At 45.9% G+C, this 19,075-nt stretch overlaps 1 non-coding gene and 1 pseudogene across 1 annotated transcript; one reads left to right on the top strand and one right to left on the bottom strand.

The window, feature by feature from the left end:
- Window positions 1–435: 435 nt before the first annotated feature.
- Window positions 436–1,911, bottom strand: LOC125534477 (annotated as a pseudogene).
- Window positions 1,912–4,795: 2,884 nt separating this feature from the next.
- TRNAN-GUU lies at window positions 4,796–4,869 on the top strand. The gene has a single exon. It is a non-coding gene; the product is annotated as a tRNA-Asn (tRNA).
- The last annotated feature ends 14,206 nt before the right edge of the window (window positions 4,870–19,075 follow it).

The raw sequence follows: 19,075 nt of genomic DNA, 5'->3' as shown, positions 1-19,075 counted from the left end.
GGAACAGACGCTTGGTGACACCGATTCTGGCTGGGTTTCTGCCAATAAAAAGGATGTCAATAGCCACCGAACGTTCGAGGTGGAGCATGACAATTGTGAACGTTTTCTATGACAAATTCTTCGCATACACATGGAAACTTCTGACCAGAGGATTTTTCCGTGAAATTTGCCGTGTTGGCAGGAAAGAATTGCCATTCTCCCAGCGCATAAATTGCCGCCAAAAACATTCGTTGCACCCCAGAGAACTTTCGCTGAATATTACCGGGAAAAAAGAAGGCATGTAGCCGATGTGCATGTGCACGGCTATGAACAGCTACTTCAATCCATTGATACAACGACGTGAGTCCAGCTAAGATTCCTGAATATTGTTGAAATTGCTAAAATTGGAAGTCTTTATTAATATGAAGGAAAACAGAAATAACATATGATGACTCCTCAGCGATTTGCTTCTAGAATTTCATACATGATCTTCTTGAGCGAGTGCTCCTGAACAACAATGTTAGAGTGTGTAGTATTAACAATCTTGACGAACTTAAAGTGTATGTTAGCCTGTTGTTGTCTACGCAAATCATTCACGAGAGCAAGAACGCTAACCAAATTCATAACCCCGTCTCCATCGCCATATACGTTCTTGGGAGCTACATTGAAGTTACCATCCCAGTATACTGCTTGCTCCGGCGTCTGCACGCTGACACCGTTGAGGTATGTTGTTGGCACCATCGGTGCATCAACTCTCAGCTTCATCGAAAGCACCCGTTCCACCACCTCGGTTTTCAAACCGATTGCCGGAAGTAAGTCCTTGTAGTCATACGCCGAGTAGTTCTTGTTTTTGGTAATCACAAGCGGCATGTGACCAAAAACCGGGGAAGACGGGAGGAATAAAAGGGCACTCGCAAAGGTTCTCCACATTGGCCGCAAACTCAAGCGCGGAATTGTCGGGACAACGAGCGGTTTCGGTCCTGAGGCGAGGTTCGTGAGCGCCTCCATAAAGCCTCCCGGAAGTGTAGGCGATATGAGGACCAGGTGCTTGATGAATTTCTTCCTCCATGTTATGGGAGTCCAATTAATGAACTTGAGGGTGGCCATGCCACCAAAGCTGTGTGCGACGAGGATGACCGGTTTGTCCTGGTTCTTCTTGCTTGCATGCTCCACCAGAACCTTGAAACGGGCAAAGTAGTCCGAGAACACTTGAGATGGCTGGCCTGGCAGTGGCGGAGCATGCCGTGGGTCATAGGGAGCTCCGAAAAGGGTATCTCCGTCACGATACCCAAGCAACTGAAGCTCTTCGAGGACCCTTGTCATGCAAAATCCCTTACGGCTCCTGAACACCACATATGCAATGTAAAGATCAGTTCCCAAATCAAACTCCATACGTTGGGGACAAAAGCATTCGACATACTAGAGATTTTTCCAAAAGGTCATAATATATACACCGTGCAAATGTCCAATGTAGATCAGTAGACACGTCAGCAGGTAGTAGGAAGCCAACAGATGGATTACTTGTTACAGAGTGCGTACTTATGAATCGAGGTTCTTTGAGGTGAATCCATGGGCGGAGCCGAAGTCTGGCACATGCGTCTCGACACCGGGCAGGTTCCGGTAGTCTTTGAGGGCAGAGTCATAGACGAGGCGCATCTGCTCCTCGAAGCACGACACGTAGTTGTGGCGGACCAGGTCAGATGTGTTGTTCCACAATGAGAACCACCCCTTCCCCTTGAGCGCACCGCAGTGGGGCAGTGACGGCACGTAGGCATCAGTCAGCCGCGCCTCCAGGTTGGGGCAACTGATACCTGGGATCAAGATTATTGGGTTGTAGACCCCGACATCATATCCCGCGTCGCAACAACGGAGGAGGCAGATGAGAAAGGTGAGGAGTGCTAGACAATCAGTAGATGGCGAGACAATCGCCATCAAACGATGCGATGATGCGGTACAAAGGTGAGTGTCATTATCTGTTGGACGCTCGGCCTTATATAGACTAGTAACAATCGTTAATGCATGGGAAGTTTTTAATATATTTTTAATACGTGCCTAGGATTACCTCTGGTTAGGTAACACTATAAAAGGTAGTGCTTCAAAGTTAGGACTTATCGCTTCATCCACATGAGGAAGTAAATTAATGCTGACATATTAAAGAACAATGTAAAGAAGGAACACAATTAAAAATGAGCAAGAGGGAGAAATAATTAATGTGAGCAAATATTGCTATGTCTATTGCATTGGTTGTTTTGTTGATCTTCTTTGTGATACTTTAGCTACGCCTTATTTCCGTGGTCTCTTTGAATCTGATAGATCAATGGTTTCCTTTGCTTATCTTTACTTTTGGTTAGTGTTTGTAACATAATTGTTTCTATTGATAGAAATCCAAGAGCGGGGCATCTTTTTTCAGTGGTATGACGTGCATGTCGATTACAAGGTGTATGTGGTGACTTCGTCAATCTCAAGACCTACTGGCCCATTCTCTCGCAGATGCTTAGGATGTGTGTGTGTGTTCGTAGGGATGACTGTGCGTGCATATTATGGGCGTCTCCATATGCACCATGTTTGTCAAAAAAGAAGAGGAAGGCCTCTCTTTTTTTAAATGCCAATGATGTTTAATTGCAATTACAACGAACTCCCTCTGTTTTTTAATTAGTTGTCATTCTAACTTTGTACTCAGTCCATGTCATTTTTTTATTACCAACGTCTGCAAAACCAAGATACTGACCCTCCATCATAATACATGTCTTCACAATGTATTTACCTAATCTTGTAGATATTTATACTTGTTTTTATAAAGTTGGTTCCTTAGAGAATATTGACTTAACACAAAGCTAGAACGACGGTTTTTTTTGAAAACCCCCATATATTAATTAATTAATAACGTTATTACAATCGTTCATTACAAAATTCGCCACATAACACTATTAAGAAGAATCCCATCAGGTTTGTTTATAAAGCTAAGCTTCGCAATTTCGTGAGTCACCTTATTGGCCTGCCGATTAATTTTCGCAATTTTAAAATTCTTGAGCATCCTCGATATACTCCAGGCTTCTTTCTTCAAATCAACGAGCGGAGACCTGTCAAGATTCTCATTTGCAAGGAAAGAATTTTGAAACAGCGAAAGTATATTATTCTTCTATGTAATTAATTTTAAATGTATACTATTATAGACTGAAAATTTAGTCCGTTAAGTTTTTACATTTGTTTATTCAATCATATAGATGTAATTGTTTTGGTTAATATCAATTGTTTCCTCATTAGTAGAATTATATTGCAAACTTGCTTAGGTTATTGTACATTAATCTCATTTAATGGTTACATCACAATACAACATATCTTTTTTTATTTTTTTTTATTAATGTTAATTGTACTAAATGCTATAGAAAATGAGTAAACAATTATGTGTTTTACAAGGACTTTGTTCAATGGTTACATTGTGATTTTTTTATTTCTGTAACAAAACCAAACACCACTTATTAGAAATTGACAAAGATTAGTTGGATATTCTCTATTGCAGAAGCGCGTCATATAAGGTCTATAGCCTTAATTGTAAAGGGTTAATTTAGGCTTTGTTTAGCACAAAGGGTTAATTAAGTTTGTCTCTCCTCCAAGAAAAGGCGGCTAGGGTTTTTGCCTTCCGTCGGCGGCATCGCTGATCTCCCACGCTCTTGTGGCCTTAGGGTCATGGGTGCACGGTGGATCCCGGTCCTTGCCGGCGGGAGGACTCCGTTTTCAAGTGCTTCCTCAAGTTTTGTTAGGGTTTGTGTCCTTCTCAAGAAGACGAGACGGCGGCAGCTTCTTGAAGATGGAATAAGGTTCTTTCCGTCTAGCCCCTGTCCCGATGGTGTGTCTAGCATCGTCGGAGGGCATGTGAAGGTATGTCTCTGGTGGATCTCGTGAGATTCGGTCGGTGGTTGTCTTTGGTAGATCTGCTCGGATCCGGTTTTTGTTCGTCTTTATTCATGTGTCTTCAGGTTGGATCCTTCTAATCTAAGCTTCTCTTCATCAGCGGTGGTTGTTGTTCTGGTGCGTTGGTCCTATGGGCCTTAGCACGACGACTTCCCGATTGTCTACTACAACAAGTTGTGTCCGGCTCCGACGAGGGAGGGGTGATGACGGTGGCGCACCTTCGACTCACTTCAGTGCTTGTAGTCATCGCTGGGTGGTCTATGAATCTAGATGTAATTTTCATTATTTCTGGTGTTCATTGTACTATCATGATTGGAGATGAATAGATCCACAGTTTCTTGCAAAAAAAGGATTAATTTAGGCAAAAAATATTTACGGTAGTGCGTGAAGGAAAGAGCGGTCTATTTCGGCCCAGTCAAACTGTGCTGGTTGCAATTTCAGATCCTTCTGTACATCATGGCATCTGCCATAGAACGGCACATACTGATACCAGTCTACCATTGGATGGATTAGAACTAAAATCACTCAACGAAGGATTGAACGGGTTTTCGGTTGCACCTTAGCAATCACCTCTCATCTCATGCATCTTCAGTCACAAACCATTATGATCTGCCGAGGACTCGCAAAAGGGCAAATGAAAAGATAGATCACCCCGGACACCATTGTTGGTTCGTTGTGACGGCGCTTCTCGGTCGTCTCAGCTCTCGCGTGCATGCGTGCACTGCACATGCGCCCTGATCTGGCTATAAACTTCCCATGATTACCAAAGCTAAACTTACCGACCGTCATGCGGGTGGGTACGTGTGAAGGTGCAAACAACAACAAACAACTTCGTCACTCTTCATGTGTACATGTGAGAGAACCTTCTATTTTTATAGGGTGCGTAACTTTTTGAAACAAGTTAGCTGGAATAGCTCAGTTGGCTAGAGCGTGTGGCTGTTAACCACAAGGTCGGAGGTTCGAACCCTCCTTCTAGCGTTTTTTTCCATCTATTTTTTACTCATGTCAATACTGAGCGGTCTCTCTGTCAAACGTGCTATCTTGCACTTGAATCATCAAACGTGACTAGCATTTGTAGCAAGGAAGGATTAAATGGATGTGCTTACTACGGTCGATACTTGCATTTACTCGTTTGGTGAGATAAAAAGGATCTACTGTACCCAGTGTGTATCACTTCAGTGATAGAGCATGTGCCATATGCCATATTCAGACTCTATCAACTATTCATTTTCATATGCTTTTACATCAATACTTGAAGTCATTTAGTGATATATAATAAGAAGTCATTTAGTGATATATAATAAGATAGTGTATGTTTTGGCCAATACTGAGCGGTCTCTCGTCAAACGTGCTATCTTGCACTTGAATCATCAAACGTGACTAGCATTTGTAGCAAGGAAGGATTAAATGGATGTGCTTACTACGGTCGATACTTGCATTTACTCGTTTGGTGAGATAAAAAGGATCTACTGTACCCAGTGTGTATCACTTCAGTGATAGAGCATGTGCCATATGCCATATTCAGACTCTATCAACTATTCATTTTCATATGCTTTTACATCAATACTTGAAGTCATTTAGTGATATATAATAAGAAGTCATTTAGTGATATATAATAAGATAGTGTATGTTTTGGCCAATACTGAGCGGTCTCTCGTCAAACGTGCTATCTTGCACTTGAATCATCAAACGTGACTAGCATTTGTAGCAAGGAAGGATTAAATGGATGTGCTTACTACGGTCGATACTTGCATTTACTCGTTTGGTGAGATAAAAAGGATCTACTGTACCCAGTGTGTATCACTTCAGTGATAGAGCATGTGCCATATGCCATATTCAGACTCTATCAACTATTCATTTTCATATGCTTTTACATCAATACTTGAAGTCATTTAGTGATATATAATAAGAAGTCATTTAGTGATATATAATAAGATAGTGTATGTTTTGGCCAATACTGAGCGGTCTCTCGTCAAACGTGCTATCTTGCACTTGAATCATCAAACGTGACTAGCATTTGTAGCAAGGAAGGATTAAATGGATGTGCTTACTACGGTCGATACTTGCATTTACTCGTTTGGTGAGATAAAAAGGATCTACTGTACCCAGTGTGTATCACTTCAGTGATAGAGCATGTGCCATATGCCATATTCAGACTCTATCAACTATTCATTTTCATATGCTTTTACATCAATACTTGAAGTCATTTAGTGATATATAATAAGAAGTCATTTAGTGATATATAATAAGATAGTGTATGTTTTTGCCTCGTGCATGTTTCTTGCAGCATTGCCAGTGGCCACTCAAAGAAAAAATTGGGTTCCTCTACAGATTTTGCACTTGCGTCTACTTGGACTCATATGTAAATAATGGGGGGGGGGCTTTGTATAAGATGTGCCCCGTTCCTTTCTAAGTGTTATGTCTCATCCTCTTTATCTCCATCTTCACATGCTCGGTAATACAACCTTGGCTCTTTGGTGATAAGAACAATTTACCTTGTTAGCTTAACAAGTTGAAGAGTGTGATCTACCATTTCGCCCGAACCGAGATTTTTTTCGCAATGGCAGTTATTCCGCATTCATTAAGAATAAAAGATTGCTCAGTTAATTAGCGAAAACCGAGCGAAAACCAAATTGCCCGGTTGATCATGGAAAACCGGGCGAAAACCATCACAACCGCTGAGCGACACACACAAGATACCCCACGCACACCACTTCAAGGAGGGCCACATCGAGACAACACACAGACGTCATCGTCATCACTCCTCCCCTAGAGGCGAGGATTTAACCGATTAAGGATTGGTAGGTTCAACAATTATGGGTTTTAGATTTCCTTCTCTCTCTCTTTTTGTATCGTCTTATGTAGGAATTGGACGCTCGCCTGGTCAGATAGACCCCAAAGCTTTTGTGCTTCAGATGTTCAACCAGACTGGTCTCGAACGGGTGTAAAATCTCCTTTGCTATTACCCTAGGAGTTCTAGTTTAACGTTATGCTTATTCTTATTATCATTTTTTAATTATGGATTTGTGGTGTAGTTCCTATTGAATTAATTTAGAAACACCTTTGTTTGTTCTATTGTTGGATGTCCAAACCATCACAACCGCTGAGCGACACACACAAGATACCCCATGCACACCATTCCAAGGAGGGCCTCATCGAGACAGCACACAGACGTCATCGTCATCACTCCTCCCCTAGAGGCTAGAATTTGACCGATTAAGGATTGGTAGGTTCAACAATTATAGGTTTCAGATTTCCTTCTCTCTCTTTTCGTATCGTCTTATGTAGGAATTGGACGTCCACCTGGTCAGATAGACCCCAAAACTTTTGTGCTTCAGATGTTCAACCAGACTGGTCTTGAACGGGTGTAAAAATCTCCTTTGCTATTACCCTAGGAGTTCTAACGTTATGCTTATTCTTATTATCATTTTTTAATTGTGGATTTGTGGTGTAGTTCCTATTGAATTAATTTAGAAACACCTTTGTTTGTTCTATTGTTGGATGGCCGTGTTCATTTGCTAGGACAAGCGTGACCAAACAGAAGGACCCCAACACCCTTGGCTATACAAGCAAACTCTGTTTTAATGGCTTTAATCTACTTGAGTTAATTTTTCAGCATATTTCAGCAATGCCCCCCTGTAAAACATAATTAAAATAGGCCCCATTATGACTGAATTGCTACTATATACAGTATGGGGAGGGAGCATTTTCTGCGACAAAACAACTTAATTAAATAGGCTCCACATAGTAGAACAAAAAAACAAGAATCTGTCTCGAGTTGTGTATGACAGTGGGACGGGTATGTTTATTTTCTTCTATGCCTTTTGCTTTCAACTTTTTTTCAAAAAGGGAGCTCCCCGGCCTCTGCATCAGAATGATGCATACGGTCAACCTTATAAATAAGCAATTAGGTTCAACAAGATCTTAGAGTCTTCTCCCGTACTACTCCATGGAATAGTAGTACTGTACTAGCATGATGCAGGTTACATGGCCATATTGGCAAATGCATGGGTTGGGGCCTGGGGGCATAAGTGACAAAGAAGACGGAAGTGGATTTTGTCTAAGGTCAGCTCCAACGCACTACTCTAAACGGATGTCTGTTTTATCTGGATTTTGTCCATTTGAGATAGGAAAACGGACACGCTTGTCTGCATGCGGTCTTCCATCGGGACGCCCAACACGGTCGACCCATCCCAAAATATGTCCTGTTTAGACATTTCATCGAACACTTCACGGACGGCCGCCGTCGGCGTCGACGAGGAGCACTCGCCCCGCCTGCATCCTCCCCGCCCCGCCGGCGCCCTCCAAGCGAGCTCGCGTGGCCTCCCGTTTACGTCCTCGCCCACGCCCTGCATGCAGCTCCCGTGGTCGTGGCGCTCGCCGCCTGTTGCGCCATGCTGCCCAGGCGCTTGCACACCGGGGCGCGCGCCAGCCGCACCCTGCCACGCTTCGCCAGCCGCAGCCGCCGGCCGGCCCGCGCTCGTCCGCAGCGGGTGGCTAGAGAGCTAGCTAGCACGCCCGCGCACGCCGTAGCTAACTAGCTAGCACGCGCTGCCAGGGCATGTCCACACGCTTCGCCCTGCCGCCCACCGCCGAGCCTGGCCGCCGCGCCCGCTCGCGCTCAGGCACCGCAGCAGCAGCAGTCGTCGCCCGTGAGGCCCACCGTGCACCACGCCCCGCCCTGCTGCGCGCTCGCACCGCCCTTCCGACGCGCCCTGGCCTTGCCCGCAGCGCCTACCCGTGCGCTCACCAGCAAGCGCGCCTGCTCGCACAACCGCGTCCCGGCCTCGCCTGCTCGCTCGCACCGTGCATGCCTGACGCGGCCCTGCCTGTGCCGCCTCGCCGTGGCCCCGCCTACGAGCCTGCCGGCGTCGCGCGGCCCCGCCTGCGCGCCGAGTAGTGATGTCGCCGCCACTTCGTGTGGGTAGGAAACTGCCGGAGCCTAGGATGGCGCAGGCCGTCGGCCAGTCGCGGCTGCCGTGGTCATGCGCCGGCGCGATGGGGAAGAATCAGAGAAAAGGAGGAGGGGGGGGGGGGGGGTGGGCCCCCTTTGTTTCAATGACTAGCGGGGCCAGGCCTCACATGCAAAGGGACAGGGACGGACGAGCACCACAGAGAAAACGTCGGATTGTGTCCGTTTGAGACTAAAAACCAGATCAAATTTGCGTCCAGGATAGGGCGAGCGGACCAGAAACGAACGTCTTTTACAGATGGGGTCGCGCGTTGGAACATCTTGTATGTCCCTTTACCCCCCAAACGGATAGCCTCAGACGATTTTGGGTCATACGCTGGGGTTGGCCTAATTGATTGGGCGTACCATATCCAGTCCACCATCCTCCATGCACGTTGAATCAACTATTCTACATGCACGTCAAACAACAGGCTGGCTGTACCTCTCTCTTCTCTCTCCCAAATAAACTCATCATTTTATTACCCCTTGTAAACTTAAATCATTTATATGTATATTCTAAACCAATATTTTAATTGTAATGTCTTTGTATATTTGAACTTCTGACGCAAAGACCTTTATTACCCTTGTAAACTTAAATTATATATATATTCTAAACCAATATTTTAATTGTAATGTTTTTATATATTTGAACTTCTGACGCAAAGACCTTCAGAAGAAGTTGAATATATTCAAACTAGTTTGAAATTTTTCATCAAAGTTCCATGAACTTAAATTGTGCATGGCTCAAACAATTTCCATACACTTTTCATCAAAGTTCAGGCAAGCTGTTTATAAAGCTCTTTGGTTTCAAGTTCATTTTCTAGCAAAGTTTTTTTTTAATTATTTCTAACAAAGTGCAGATCCACTGTTCAAAAAGTTCTTCAACTTCCGATCTTGTTTATTTAGCACTTTACAACAAAAATGAGAAGTTCTTCACTGTTTTCAGCAAAATTCCTCACTAGAAATACAGATAAGCTGCTAAACAATCATATTTCAGTTTTAGTTAACAGAAAAGTGTTTAAAAATTATCCAAGACTGATCTTGTTCTATAGATCATGATGTCAGGATTTCAAATATATAAAAAGTTTTAAAAATAGATTCTTTATTATAAAGATATGAACCATCTAAACTATCAAAAGCATTGTTAATGAACTCAGTAATTGGTAGCTTCTCGGTCGGCTTGGGAGTAGCGATTAATCAGTGAATCATCCTATTAACTGGATTAATTGGTTGATCATTAATCGGTTGATTAAATAGGAACCTGCAAACATTTCCTAGTTTTTTATGTATTGTACCCTACTCTCATGCTCTCACATATGTAATATACCAAAACATGGTACAATTTGATCAAATCCTAGCTATTGAGGAGCGAGAGGGGGATGGTGAGGTTACATGCCAATAATTTGGGCTTTATTTGCCAATAAGTTAATAGGCCAGCAGTGATTAATCGACCTAACAACTGATTAATCAGTTAGACATGCTAGTTAATCGGCCTACCGGGCCATTTAATCGGCCGGTCATGCCATTCAATCGGGCATGACAAGTTAACACGATGAATAGAATGCTATTTGAATCGGCCACCCAACGAGTAATGATTAACTGGCCCATTAACTGATTAATCGGACAAATTCTTGAACAATGATCAAAAGAAAACTAAACGGAGTGAAGTTTGAGGAGGAGGTAAAAACACTAGAGGTCCTACAACTTGTCTAACATGTGATGATTTAGTCCTAGAATTTGCAAAAGTGAACTATGTAGTCCTAGAGCTTGCACCTAAGCCAATCACAGACGGCCAAATGGCACCAGCTGGCTCGGTCTGGACATTTGTAGATACCCCCTGCTGTTTTGTGACTTCATGGAGACTCGCCCGTCATTGAAGCCTGTATCTGAAAATGGAGACTCGTACTGGATCTGAAAATGCATTCAACCTGTATGCCACAACTATACATGAACAATTGGGGAATCCATGGGCAAATCATTGAAGCTGGTGCTGGAATTTAGTCTATTTTGGGCAGCCCAATAACTATTTCAGAAATTCCTAATAAATCCTAGAGGCCCACTTAACCCATTTGTGCAAGGCAAGGGATACTACTAAAGTTTAGTCCCACATTGCTAGTTTAGTGGGAGTTGGACCTCCTTATAAGGGAGGTTCTTTCCCCACTTGTACGAGCATGAGAACAAGAGGGATATCCACGCGCGCTCCTCCTCCGCCGCCCGCCGCGCCGCGGGTTGCGGGAATGAGCCGAGCCGATATCTAAATTTTTGCCTCTTCGCGTCCTTCTGCTGTGCCTATATAAGAGAGGTCGCTTCTCTCAGTAGGCCTCCGAAACCGCACCTTTTGAGTCCTATACGGGAGAAGGGTGATAAGTTTTTTGGGGAGCGCTCAGCGTGACTACTGGCTGCTTCATGACGAATGATCCGGTCGCCGACGACTTCTTCCCCGACGTCCACGACCTCCTCGACGACATGGTAGGCGAGGACACCGACCCCAAGTCCAGCGCTTCTGCTGCTGCTGTCCCGTACGTGTTCTTGTCTTTCCTGTTAAAGGCTCTGCCGCAGTTCCTTGTTCTAGTCCTTGTCCTACATATGATAGGCTACGGTTCATATATGCAGAAGCTATTTACCTTCTCTCTGTCAGAACGCATGACTTGTTTTATCTCTACTATATTAGTCATGCGTTATCTAGTATTTCTGTTAATAAAATTATTTGGTAAATTGCTCATATTTCCAACAATCCAAAAACCTTATTATAGGCAATTTACCCCAAGTGGTTTTGCTGCTTCCATGAGACCTCCTATGTTTGAGGGTATCCACTATAAGAGGTGGCGCGTGAGAGTAGTCTTATGGTTTGAAACCATGAGTTGCTATGATGCCACTCTCGGCAAACCTGAAGGAGAGCTTGATGCTCAACAGGCACAAGCTTTTCAGAAAATGGATACTCTGTTTAAGGCTGCTCTCTTGAGTGTTCTTGGTGAGAACATAGTTGATGCTTATGCGGCAATTGATAATGGAAAAGATATGTGGGATGCACTCGAGGCCAAGTTTGGGGTCTCGGATGCTCGCACTGAGCTGTACATCATGGAGCAATTCTATGATTACAGGATGACTGAAGAGCGCTCCGTGGTTGAGCAAGCTCATGAGATACAGTCATTTGCTAGAGAACTTGAGCACTTCAGTTGTATGCTACCGGACAAGTTTGTTGCCGGAGGTATCATCACTAAGCTTCCTCCTTCATGGAGGAACTTTGCTACCTTGCTGAAGCATAAGAGGCAGGAGTTTTCCGTCCCGGATCTCATTGGCACTCTTGATGTGGAAGAAAAGGCGAGAGCAAAGGACACACGTGCTCGAGATATTGAGGGAGGATCTAGTGCCAATGTGGTACAGAAGCAGAACTTCCAGCCCCACAAGTTCAAGAACAAGGGCAAGTTTGATGGAAAAGCAAAGTTTGATGGGAAGAACAAGGCTGTGCAACACACAAACTTCAAGAAGAAGAATGGCAAGAAGAAAGGTGCTTGTCATGTGTGTGGGGATCCTGATCATTGGGCTCCTAGTTGCCCTAATCGCTATGACAAGCGTCATCCTGGGAAAGGCGGCAAGACCGCTAATGTTGTCATTGGAGACACTGACATGAAGGATGCTGGGTATGGTATATTTCCCACTATTCTTTCAGTATGTCATTCTCCTGACTGGTTGATTGACACGGGTGCTAATGTGCATGTATGCGGTGATATTTCCATATTTTCGTCTTATCAGACCGCAGAGACTTCAACCGTGCTGATGGGCAACGGTTCAAGTGCTTATGTTCGTGGTGTTGGCACGGTCGATCTGAAGTTTACTTCAGGGAAGATCGTGCGGCTGAAGAACGTGCATTATGTCCCCTCCGTCAATAAAAGTCTTGTTAGCGGATCTCTTCTATGTAGAGATGGCTACAAGCTTGTCTTTGAGTCGAATAAATTTGTAATATCCAAGTATGGAACCTTTATTGGTAAAGGCTATGAGTCAGGAGGCTTGTTTCGTTTATCCTTATCAGACGTTTGCAATAAAGTTGTTAATCATATTTGCAACAATAGTGAATCCAATGTGTGGCATTCACGTCTTTGTCATGTTAACTTTGGTTGCATATCGCGACTAGCGAAGTTGAACTTAATCCCTAGTTTCACCACCATCAAGGGATCTAAGTGTCAAGTGTGTGTGCAAGCTAAGCAACCTCGTAAGTCTCACACGACTGCGGAAATAAGAAATCTTGCACCACTAGAGCTCATACATTCAGATCTATGTGAAATGAATGGTGTGTTGACAAAAGGTGGAAAGAAATATTTCATGACGTTAATTGATGACTCCACTAGATACTGCCGTGTGTATCTTCTGAAATCTAAGGATGAGGCTTTGAACTTTTTCAAGATCTATAAAGCTGAAGTGGAAAACCAACTTGATCGAAAAATCAAGAGGCTTAGGTCCGACCGTGGTGGAGAGTATTTTTCCAATGAGTTTGATGCTTTTTGTGTGGAACATGGTATAATCCATGAGAGGACTCCTCCCTACTCACCTCAGTCAAATGGGGTGGCCGAAAGAAAGAACCGTACTCTAACTGATTTGGTTAACGCCATGTTAGATACATCGGGTCTCTCCAAGGCATGGTGGGGGGAGGCGATATTGACAGCATGTCATGTCCTGAACCGAGTCCCCACAAAGAACAAAGAGATAACTCCATTCGAGGAATGGGAGAAGAAAAGGTTAAAACTCTCTTATCTGCGAACATGGGGTTGTTTGGCGAAAGTCAATGCTCCAATTTCAAAGAAGCGGAAGCTTGGACCAAAGACTGTGGATTGTGTTTTTCTGGGATATGCTTTTCATAGCATTGGCTATAGATTCTTGGTTGTAAAATCTGAGGTACCTGACATGCATGTCGGTACGATCATGGAGTCGAATGATGCGACTTTCTTTGAAGATATCTTTCCCATGAAGGATATGGCTACCTCATCTAATCAGGAGATGCCTAGTTCATCTAATCAGGAGATGCCTAGTTCACCGAATCAGGAACCAGTTACAATTATCGAACCTACAATTTCGATGGAACACTTTGAAAGTCCTGTGGAGGAGAACAATGAAGTTCCTATTAGGAGCAAGAGACAGAGGACTGCAAAGTCATTTGGTGATGATTTTCTTGTGTACCTCATAGATGACACTCCCAGTTCTATTTCAGAGGCCTATGCATCTGAAGATGCTGACTACTGGAAGGAAGCGGTTCGTAGCGAGATGGATTCCATCTTGGCAAATGAAACTTGGGAGATAACTGATCGTCCTTATGGGTGCAAACCTATAGGATGCAAATGGGTATTCAAGAAGAAGCTTAGGCCTGATGGTACTATTGAAAAGTACAAGGTTCGGCTCGTGGCTAAGGGTTATACCCAAAAGGAAGGTGAAGACTTCTTTGATACTTACTCACCTGTGGCTCGACTGACCACTATTCGAGTTCTAATTTCACTAGCTGCCTCGCATGGTCTTCTCGTTCATCAAATGGATGTTAAGACTGCTTTCCTAAATGGAGAGTTGGAACAACCAGATGGGTTTGTACTAGATGGTCAGGAAGGGAAAGTGTGCAAGTTGCTAAAGTCTTTGTACGGACTTAAGCAAGCACCCAAACAGTGGCATGAGAAGTTTGAAAGAACTTTAACAGCTGCAGGCTTTGTTATGAACGAAGCTGACAAATGTGTGTACTATCGCCATGGTGGGGGCGAGGGAGTTATCCTGTGCTTGTATGTTGATGACATACTGATTTTCGGAACCAATCTGAATGTTATTAAGGAGGCCAAGGATTTCCTATCTCGTTGTTTTGAGATGAAGGATTTAGGAGTGACTGATGTCATTCTGAACATCAAGTTGTTGAGAGACGATGATGGTGGGATTACATTGCTTCAATCTCACTATGTGGAAAAGATCTTGAGTCGCTTTGGCTATAGTGACTGCAAGCCCTCTCCAACACCATATGATGCTAGTGTGTTGCTTCGAAAGAATCGAAGAATTGCTAGAGACCAATTGAAGTATTCTCAGATTATTGTCTCGCTTATGTACTTAGCCAGTGCTACAAGACCTGACATCTCTTTTGCTGTTAGCAAACTGAGTCGGTTTGTTTCAAAACCAGGAGATGTGCATTGGAAAGCTCTAGAAAGAGTTTTGCGTTATTTGAAAGGCACTGCAAATTATGGAATTCACTACACCGGGCATCCAAAGGTGCTTGAAGGGTATAGTGACTCAAACTGGATCTCAGATGCTGATGAGATAAAGGCCACGAGCGGTTATGTATTCACTCATGGAGGTGGCGCTGTTTCTTGGAAGTCTTGCAAGCAGACCATCTTAACGAGGTCAACAATGGAAGCAGAACTCACAGCACTAGATACAGCTACGGTTGAAGCAGATTGGCTTCGCCGGCTCTTGAATGACTTGCCGGTTGTTGAGAAACCTGTACCGGGTGTCCTTATGAACTGCGACAATCAGACTGTGATCACGAAAGTGAGCAGTTCAAAGGATAACATGAAGTCATCAAGACACGTTCAGAGAAGGTTAAAGTCTATCAGGAAAATGAAAAACTCCAGAGTTATTGCGTTGGATTATATCCAAACGTCTAAAAATCTGGCAGATCCTTTTACCAAGGGTCTATCACGTAATGTGATAGATAATGCATCGAGGGAGATGGGTATGAGACCCACAATATGAGTTGTTCACAGTGGTAACCTATTCTTTGTGATCGGAGATCCCGTGAATTAGATGTGAAAGACAAGTTGTTGGTCAACTGAGAGGAGAGTATCCTTACTATTCACAATACCACTCCATGAAGATGCAATACTCTCCTAATCTGCATGGTAGGTTGATGTATATCTTAATGTGTTCTAAGTGGCTTATTTAAGCAGAGATGTTATCCTGCAGAACATCTTTTGAAGAACACACCTATATGAGTCTGATTGTCAAACGTCGCAATCTATGAGAGTAGGGTTCTCTCTAGTAAACTCATGAAAGGTCACGGAGTATGACGTATAAGCTCCACCCGCGGGGAAGATCCACGGTAGCCACGTATCGGTCAAGGCTTTATGTGAAGCTAGATTCGCAGAAAACTTGCAGTTCAAGGCCCAGTCCACTATTCAAGTTGCTTACAAGTGTAGCATAGAGTTCTAGGTGGAAGTTCAACTTAACAGTCTCCAGTGCAGTACCGGTATATAAAACAGTGTTTTGGAACCAAAGGCAAATTTCCGTGTGCCTCTGGGATCTGGTGGGGGATTGCTGGAATTTAGTCTATTTTGGGCAGCCCAATAACTATTTCAGAAATTCCTAATAAATCCTAGAGGCCCACTTAGCCCATTTGTGCAAGGCAAGGGATACTACTAAATTTTAGTCCCACATTGCTAGTTTAGTGGGAGTTGGACCTCCTTATAAGGGAGGTTCTTTCCCCACTTGTACGAGCATGAGAACAAGAGGGATATCCACGCGCGCTCCTCCTCCGCCGTCGAACGGCGCGCCTCTTTGGCCGCTGCCTGTTCGCTTCACCTCCTGCCGCAGCCTCTTCGCGTCCTCTTCGCGTCCTTCTCCTGTGCCTATATAAGAGAGGTCGCTCCTCTCCAGAGAGACACAACAGAAGCTCCTCTTCCTCTCGCCACAAAGTTCCGACCACTGCGCTGCTGCTACGTTCTTCCCCATCCCGTCTTGCGGCGTGCACCGCAGGTCGGGACAGTAGGCCTCCGAAACTGCACCTTTTGAGTCCTGTATGGGAGAAGGGTGATAAGGTTTTTGGGGAGCGCTCAGCGCGACTACTGGCTGCTTCATCACGGACAATCCGGTCACCGACGACTACTTCCCCGACGACGACTTCTTCCCCGACGTCCACGACCTCCTCGACGACATGGCAGGCGAGGACACCGACCCCAAGTCCAGCGCTTCTGCTGCTGCTGTCCCGTACGTGTTCTTGTCTTTCCTGTTAAAGGTTCTGCCGCAGTTCCTTGTTCTAGTCCTTGTCCTACACATGATAGGCTACGGTTCATATATGCAGAAGCTATTTACCTTCTGTCTGTCAGAACGCATGACTTGTTTTATCTCTACTATATTAGTCATGCGTTATCTAGTATTTCTGTTAATAAAATTATTTGGTAAATTGCTCATATTTCCAATAGCTGGGTGCCCGGAGACTCGCCCATATTTGGGGGACGACCGCCACCGCTCGCTTTCCCTTCTCCAGATCTGCTCTGCCCTCTGCACTGCATCCATCGATCCTGGTCGAGCTCCATCGCGCACGCGGCTTTGTTCTGGTATCCAAGAAGATACAGTGAGGGTTGCGGCTGCAACAAGACACGCTTTGGAAGCTCGCGGTTACAAAAGATTATAGAGTTTATTCCATCCCCGCGGGTGGATTGAGGTGGAAATACACAGCAATTGGCCAGTCACGAGCGATAAGTCTGGTATGCAGAGTTAATTATTCCCAAGTGTTGAGGAAAGAAGAAGGGATAGGATTCAACACACATCGATTATGCTCAGAGGCTGGGTTTAAGTACAGGTTGCTGTCCTCAGCCGAGCTGAGATCGTGGGTATGCCACTACCTCAGGACGTGCACCACTAGCTATACAACTGCAGCACGATCCGCACTATACCATATGGGAAGCTATACAAGATGCATATGGTATAGAACTACCTAGTCTAACACCCCCCCGCAGTCGTGGCGTCGGGATCAGCGACACAAAGACTGGACCAGAATTCAGAGAAAACTTCCGTCGACAGACCTTTGGTCATGATATCAGCGAGCTGTTGGCGAGTGGGGATATGAAGGACGCGGAACTCGCCGAGCGCCACCCGTTCACGGACGAAGAGGATGTCCAGCTCGACGTGCTTCGTGCGGCGGTGATGTACGGGATTGGCAGACAGGTACACGGCCGATACATTATCGCAGTAGACGAGCGTGGCCTTGTCGATGGGGCAGAAGAGCTCGCCGAGCAGCTGCTGGAGCCATATGCATTCAGCTACGGCGTTGGCGACACCGCGATATTCGGCCTCTGCACTGGAGCGGGAGATGACGGCCTGGAATTTGGACGACCAGGAGACGAGCGCGTCACCGAGGTAGATGCAGAAGCCGGAGGTGGAGCGACGGGTGTCTGGGCAGCCCGCCCAGTCCGCGTCCGTGAACGCGCGCAGGTCCAGAGTGCGCGAGGCGCGAAGATGGAGGCCAAGCGCCGGCGTGCCGCGCACGTACCGCAACACACGCTTGATCAACCCGAGATGGCACTCCCGAGGATCATGCATATGTAGGCAGATCTGTTGGACGGCGTAGGCGAGCTCGGGGCGGGTGATCGTGAGGTACTGCAGAGCACCGGCGATGCTGCAGTAGGCGGAGGGGTCGGCGTCGCGAGGCCCATCGGCGGTGGGCAGTTTGCTCTTCGTGTCGATTGGCGTGGGTGAGGGCCGACATGTGTCCATGCCAGCACGATCCAGGATATCGGCAGCATACTGCTGCTGACAGAGGAAGAAGCCGGCCGGCGTGCGCGTGACGCGGATGCCGAGGAAGAAGTGAAGTGCCCCGAGATCCTTCATGGCAAATTCAGCGGTGAGCTGAGCGACGACGTGGCGAAGAGCAGCGGCAGACGATGCGGTGAGCACGATGTCGTCGACGTAGAGAAGAAGGAGTGCAGTGTCGCAGCCGTGACCACGAACGAAGAGCGAGGAGTCGGACTGCGCGGCGACAAAGCCGATAGTATTGAGGAAGCCGGCAAATTGAAGAAACCACGCGCGCGGCGCTTGCTTCAAGCCGTAGAGGGACTTGGAGAGGCGGCAGACGTGGTGTGGGCGGTCGGCGTCGACGAAGCCAGCGGGTTGAAGACAGAAGACCTCCTCGTCCAGCGTACCGTGAAGGAATGCATTGGAGACGTCAAGCTGATGAACCGGCCAGTCGCGCGAGGCAGCCAGGGTGAGCACGGTGTGGATGGTAGCGGGCTTGACGACCGGTGAGAAGGTCTCGCCGTAGTCGACGCCGGCGCGCTGGCGAAAACCTCGTACGGCCCAGCGGGCCTTGTAACGCTCGAGGGAGCCATCAGCGTTGTGCTTGTGCTTGAAGACCCATTTGCCGGTGATGAGGTTGGCTCCGGGCGGACGCGGCACGAGCTCCCAAGTGCGGTTGCGCACGAGAGCGTCGAACTCGTCGCGCATGGCAGCGAGCCAGTTGGGGTCGCGGACGGTGACGCGTACCGAGGGAGGGACCGG

This window comes from Triticum urartu, chromosome 2 (genome assembly GCF_003073215.2).
Source record: "Triticum urartu cultivar G1812 chromosome 2, Tu2.1, whole genome shotgun sequence".
NCBI lineage: Eukaryota > Viridiplantae > Streptophyta > Magnoliopsida > Poales > Poaceae > Triticum > Triticum urartu.
Note: the sequence above shows the minus strand (reverse complement) of the source record. Positions and strands in the feature narration are given on the sequence as shown.